This window comes from Pteronotus mesoamericanus, unplaced genomic scaffold, assembly GCF_021234165.1.
Source record: "Pteronotus mesoamericanus isolate MK-2021 breed Mesoamerican mustached bat unplaced genomic scaffold, CSHL_Meso_final scaffold_125, whole genome shotgun sequence".
Taxonomy (NCBI): domain Eukaryota; kingdom Metazoa; phylum Chordata; class Mammalia; order Chiroptera; family Mormoopidae; genus Pteronotus; species Pteronotus mesoamericanus.
The window spans coordinates 8402709-8409014 of NW_026555304.1; the positions used below are offsets into that span (position 1 = coordinate 8402709).

A 6306-nucleotide genomic window follows, 5' to 3' on the forward strand; every position below is an offset into this window, starting at 1 on the left:
CCTATCTCAGGTAAGATGAATAGCTCTTTGGATTTCATTTTCATTGTTTTCTAGTTGCTTTTTTACTTTACATTTTTCTCCTTGACACATCCAGTATATACACATTTTAGTCAATGGTATGGTCTACAAATCTAATCTGTTGGATTTTTTTATTCTAAACACTTTTAAAAACAATCACTTCTGTATTTTTATTATCCACTCTTGTCCAAGGAGGTAAATATCACCTTTATCATACCCTCACTTTGTATACATACTGATATTTACTTTAATTTTTTTTTAGTTATTTGTTCTTTTGTCCATTCCATTACTACTTTAGTTATTGTAACTTTATAATACATTTACAATTTGTAAATACAAGTTCCACTTATTACACATTTTGTCGTTGACATCCTTGCTGGAAGAAAATGAGGTCTTCTCATAGATTGACAAGAGCGCCAATGGTATTTATTGCATATTAATTCAAAAATGGCCTCTGGCAAATGACAGGTTGTTTAGCTCCCTTGAGTAAAGGGTGAGGAAAGGCAAACGCATGGATATCCACACAGGGGCTGAGGGAAAACGAACATGAGGCTGGCTGCCTTCTCATTCTACCCAAGACCTCAGTTGGGAAAATTTATGCACTTGCTTCATAGGATGGCCAGAAAAGTCAACAAGCACTCTCTAGTCATTTTTATCTATCACCCTGACTGATCACTTATGCTGTTGTTTACAGTTGCCCAAATGGACATTTCATATGTTTTTCCCTGTTTGCTTCATTTCGCTTGTGGGTTTGAAATATCCAAATATTCTTACTACTAAATTTAATTGGCCAATTTCTTTTTTTTTTTTTTTGCCAGATTAAGTGAAGCAACACCTTCACCAATAAAATTTTCCTTAATATGTTCTATTCAAAAAAAAAAAAAAAAAACCTCAACTATCCTAACTACCAGATGTGAACATATTCTTTTCACTCTGCAAGTCTTCCCAAGTCATCTCACTCACTTTAGAAGTCTGTGAATCCTGAGGATAAGAACGGTCTTTTTCAACATTTTATTCCTGGAACCTAATACATTACTTTTCATATAATATCCACCCCACAATTAACCAATATTCTATGAATAAAATATTCTAACTTTTTTTAGGTTCACTAAATTTATTTTAAAAATCATAAAGCCTTTGTACTAAAGAGCATTATATTGTGCTCAATGCTCAGATGTCAGGGACATATAGAATATTGTTACTTTTCTTCCCCACCCACCCCTCCTCACACCAATGCTACAGTGACCATAAAGCAACATGTTTACAATAATTGTATAGGGGGGATTTCCTTTTTTAACCACCCAACAATGAACAAATATTAAAATTCACTCACTCTGCTGTTGTTTCAAAATTTCATTGTTAGTTTTTTGCATGCCCAAACCCAACTCAACCTGTTTGTAAGGAACTAAAACATTGCATCTGGTGAACAGCAAAGATTTCACTACATCTCAAATGCAGAACACCTATGAAGCAGAGAAATGTTGGTATTCTTAAACAGAAGCAGATTTTAAAAAAAAAATGCAGGACTCCTTCAATTCTTCACTAGTCTTAGAAAAACCTTCCAGAATGTTGCCTCTCACTGGTGTGCAGCAAATACTGTGCATTCTATATCTGGTCCTGTGTTTCAGTAATGGTAATGACCTCATTTTTGGACCCTTCTAAAGGTCACCCATTTTGATCCAAACTTCCAGCTCATGACAAATTTGTTTATCCTTCTGACAACTTTTGCCAATAATAGATCCAACCAAATCTTTAGGAATAGTTACCTATGCAGTTTTTCCACCAAGTTAGTTCCACCAAGATCACTATGTGAGCCACGACCCCCTGTATAGAATATTAGGAGTAGTCATATCTGGAACCACCCTGTGGTTCATAAGCCATCTGCAGTTCTGAAGGGCTCCCAAGTTTCATCAATAATGAAACCACCAATGCCATCAAACGATCTCCAGGTCTTTTCCTTTTGTCATAGGCCATTAGCTCTCCTCCTCCAGGTGATTGTGGTGGGGAGGAAGAAGAAGATTCATTTAGAGCTTTGCTACCACCTGGCTGCCTCACCCAGGAGGAGGCGGAGGGGATTCTCACTGAGGGCTCATATCATTATAATCTCTTCTAGATGAAGGCATTGGACACCCACCTTGACCAGGAAGCTTTATGTGAAAATCACCTCTTCCTCGCATGGAAAATCCCATGGGACATCCATGGCTGTGATCAGACATCATTGTAAAGGCACCATAATCATAAGTTTCATCATAAATATTGGGATCATAAGGCTGTGCACATCTTTGATGGGAGACTCTGATACAACACAGATCAAGGATGATCCTTATGCACTCTACAACCATATCAGGTTTTCCTCCAATAATAGCAACTCTGTCAGTGAAATGAGGGTAGTATTTCTGGAAAAGTTTGATTATGGTCTGAGCATTCTCTTGAAGTGCTTTGATTTTAGTCTCTTTGACCCCCAAAATTCCTCCTGCCAGACTCTGAAGAATAAACAGTCTCAACTAGCAAAGTTGCTTCCCTTATAGCATTGATAATTTAAGCATTCCACAGCACCAGTTTTGAGGGGGAGCTGGCTGGAGGCAGTGGGTGATGCCAACTGCAGGCCTTCTTCCAAGGTAGGGATGATTTTCTTCATAATCTCTCCAGTTGTTTAAATATCAGCACTGACACTTAGGGCCACTGCTATCCAGAACTGAAACACTGGCATTGTAGTCTGTATGCAGAGTCTTAACATTCTTGACTCTTTTTCTAATCACTGCTCCAGCATTCTTGCTCTAAGGCAGAATGCATAACTCAACCATCTCATCAGTGTTTCTAGATCTTTTAAAAGTTTGTTCCTTTTCCATATCTTCTCCAGGGCATTTACCAAATTCGCCACCACTTTTGGTGTTGGGGACGATTTCTTCTAGCTGTTCAGTTACCATTTTCTTGAATTATATAGGCGCACCAATTGCATGAGGTCAGCTTCCATGCTACCTCAACCAGTCACAGCTAGACAGAGAAAAGCACAGCTCCTCTCTCTCCCCAGCCTCCCTATGCTCTCCCATTTTAACTTTTTAAAAATTAACCAGTGCGGTATGGTTCCAGTGTTTCCTTAGAACTGATCAATTTGTGACATATTTTTAAACACTTGAGAAAGCAAGTCATGAGTGAGTCAGCAGAAAAAAATAAAGATCATAATAATCCTAATAACTGCCCTGGCTTGTGTAGCTCAGTAGATTGAGCACTGGTCTGTGAACTAAAAGATTGCTGGGTTTGATTACAGTCAGGGCACATGCCTGAATTGTGGGCCAGGTCCCTAGTTGGGGGTGGGTGAGGGGCAGCTGGTTTATAGTTCTCTCAAACATCAATGTTTCACTCCCTCTCTTCCCCTCTCTGTAAAAAAAATAAATAAATAAAACCTGTAAAAATAATTAAATTAAGTTATGGAAAAACCAAAAATCATAATAATCCTAATAACTTTAAATAATTAAATTATCAGATATGGAAAGGAAGAGACTGCTATCAAAATTACCAGGGAATACTATACTTACTAAAATTAGAAACCCATTGGATGGATGTGTAAAGATTGCTATTTAGCCACTCAAATCTGCTGTGTAATAAAGAATAGGGTAAAAGCTGGGAAAATGCTTGGATTACATTTTGTGGCCTCATTGGCCACTGTGTGTGTCCTTGTGACTAGTCTTTATGAGGGCTGCAAGGAAATGTGGCATGTTCCTCCTCTGGGCTAGGGTACTTAAGAGGGTGAATGTATAAGTTCTGGGCTTCATTTCCCTGTATCACTGGATGCCCTAGAGGACCTAAAAGCACTATAAACCATGAAAGAGGCTTAAGCTAAGAGAGAGATAAAAAGCACTTTTGGGGGTATTCAAGGTTGCAACCAGGGCATGCAGATGCAGGTAACAGTTTGAACAGTGCTCCAAAACAACAAAGAAGTGAAGAGCTTATGAAGGCTTAGGTTCTGTGTATCATTCCCAATCTGGCCCTCTTTATGTAAATGAAGGATTTTGGTTAGGTTAATTGGGATTGACTGAGTCCAACATGCTAATGAAGGATGTTGGTTGGCAAAATGGGTTGGCTACCTTCAAAGTAGAGTGTAGATAATCTGGTCATCATGATGAGGAAGAAAACAAGGTCCAGGTATGGCTGAGTAGTTCAAAAGTTTATGAAGAAACATGTTGGGTGGAACCTCTGTAAGACACGCTTCTTCATGGCCTCCCAGGTCCAGTTTAGTTCCCTTGATATAAATAACTCTACCTTGACAATCTCTGTTCATAGTATTGAGGGTTGGAAGGAGCCTGGGGAGAGGCAAGCTTCCAACCAATGTGGACCATTTTGTGAATGAGAAATGTATTTCTTTTGTGCTTAAGTTATCAATTTGTGTGTGTCTCGTTCATGTAAGAATTTGATTTCCATGATTAATACAATTAACTAAATAGAATATTAAATGTGTTTGAAGAAGGAATTAGTGAGCTGGAACACAGATTCAAATTTTCCATATTGCAGCACAGAGACAGATGAAATATATAAAAGAAAAGACGCAATCGATGAAAGATGTATGGAGGTCTTTGAATTAGTGTTTCAGAATTTAAAAAAATAATAAATGCAATTGAAAAGAAATAATTTTAATAGAAATAATAGCTTAAAAATTTCCAGGCTTCATTAAAGACATAAATTTTGAGATTCAGGAAGCAAAATCAACATCAAGACATAGCATAGAGACCTGAAGAATGGTGGAAAAAAAGATCAACAAAAGATTGATATTTAGACCTAAAACAGACTTAGTATCAATAGAAGATAGAGGAATAATATTTTCAAAGTCCACTAAGAAGTGTATGCTCTTCTTAACAATTATTTAAGAGTGAGGGTGAGAAATGAAGCACTACCAACACACTCTTCCACCAGTGCCTGACATGTCTCCTACTATAAGATAGTGGCTATCTAAGAGCAGGAGCAGTTTTTTTCTTTTTGGTGTCACTTAGGCAGTTATATTCATTCAGATAATGGCATCTGTTATCTTCAATTGTGTAATGACAAAATAAAAAAAATAAGGGTGAAAAATAAAATATTCAGACAAACAAAATTGAAGAGAATTTGCCACCAAAAAACTCTCACTAAATGGTCTTATAAATTATGTGGATTTTATCTATTATCTATCTATCTGTCATCTATCTATCTATCATCTATCTATCTATTATTTATATTTTGTAGAAAGAAAATCTTCAGAAGGAATTACAAGAACTGGATTACAAGGAATGCTAAACAAAGAAACTGCCAGCCTTGCCTGGTATAGCTCAGTGGATTGAGTGCTGGCCTGTGAACTGAAATGTTGCTGGTTTGATTCCCAGCCAGGGAACATGCCTGGTTTTCCGGCCAAGTCCCCAGTCGGGAGCTGTGAAAGGCAACCAATCTATGTTTCTCTCAAACATTGTTGCTTCTCTCCCTCCCTTCCTCCATTTATTCTCCTCTCTCTAAAAATAAATAAAAATTTTTTTAAAAAAGAAAAGAAACTGCCAAACAGATAGATAACTCTAAAAAATTTTACTATAAACAACAACAACAAAATACTCAGCATTTATAATCTAATCGTTGAGGGGGTTTTTTTGTTGTTGTTGTTTTTTTTTAAGTAGCATAAAGATACTAGTCAAAATTCCTATGTAAGCTGTGTGGGGAGATGATGGAAGGAGGTGTTTTAAATGTAGAAAAGAGACACTTAATGAGTTTATTAACATGTTAACCTCAGTAAACATGTTCTAAATCTTAACTACTGTAAATATATATAACTTCTAAATTGGTGGAAAGGGAAGATGGAATTTTGAAAAAATGTTAATCAAAGGAAAGCAGAAAAAGAGAAGACGGGGGAACATCAAGGTAAATTGGAAGCACAATATAGAAGAGCAGAAATAAATCCAAATATAACTGGTAGTCTGAAAACACAAAATTAAGTTACATGTTGTTTATAAGAGAAATGTCTGCAGCATACAGAGAAGAGAAAAAGGAAAATATTGGACAAACACACCAAATAAAGCTTGTCCAGGCATTTATATTAAACAGCAGCTTTTAAGGCAAAAAATGTTAGTAGCAGTTAAAAGTTCGAATTACCAGGAAAATATAACAATTTTGAAAATATGTATCCAATAATACATAAATCCCCCAAAAATATGAAGCAAAAGGTCATAGAAATCCAAGGAGAAATGGAAAAATCTATGACCATAGTAAGATATTTCTCAATGCTTTATGAATTAAGTAACAGAAAGTAAATATTTGAACAAAAAATATTGATCT

At 36.4% G+C, this 6306-nt stretch overlaps 1 pseudogene; it reads right to left on the bottom strand.

Moving 5' to 3' along the window:
- Window positions 1–1566: 1566 nt before the first annotated feature.
- Window positions 1567–2945, bottom strand: LOC129082361 (heterogeneous nuclear ribonucleoprotein K-like; annotated as a pseudogene).
- Between the last annotated feature and the right edge of the window lie 3361 nt (window positions 2946–6306).